The sequence below is a fragment of the Etheostoma spectabile genome, chromosome 20 (assembly GCF_008692095.1).
Source record: "Etheostoma spectabile isolate EspeVRDwgs_2016 chromosome 20, UIUC_Espe_1.0, whole genome shotgun sequence".
NCBI lineage: Eukaryota > Metazoa > Chordata > Actinopteri > Perciformes > Percidae > Etheostoma > Etheostoma spectabile.
Genome location: NC_045752.1, coordinates 20,325,114 through 20,325,613, shown reverse-complemented (window position 1 = coordinate 20,325,613; position 500 = coordinate 20,325,114).

Here is a 500-nt window from a genome sequence, read left to right as displayed (position 1 = left end):
AAGTGGCTGATATCAAGAAATCCTACCAGTGGCTGGAAAAGGCTGGACTGAAAGACAGTCACAGAGGCAGCACAAGAACAGGCACTCAGTACAAGCTCAATAGAGGCTGGGGTCTACCACACCAGGCAGGACCACAGGTGCAGACTGTGCAAGGATGCCCCTGAAACAGTACAGCACATAACAGCAGGGTGTAGGATGCAGGCAGGAAGTGCGTACATGGAACGCCATAACCAGGTAGCTGTCATAGTGTACAGGAAAATCTGCCACAAGTATGGGCTGGAAGTCCCAAGGTCAAAATGGAAGACACCTCCTAAGGTAGTCGAGAATGACCGAGCTAAGATCCCGTGGGACATCAAGATCCAGACTGACAAACTGGTGATGGCTAACCAACCAGACACTGTGTTGATTGACAAACAGCAGAAGAAGGCAGTAGTGTTAGATGAGGCAATCCCAAGCGACAGCAACATGAAAAAGAAGGAACACGAGAAGCTGGAGAAATA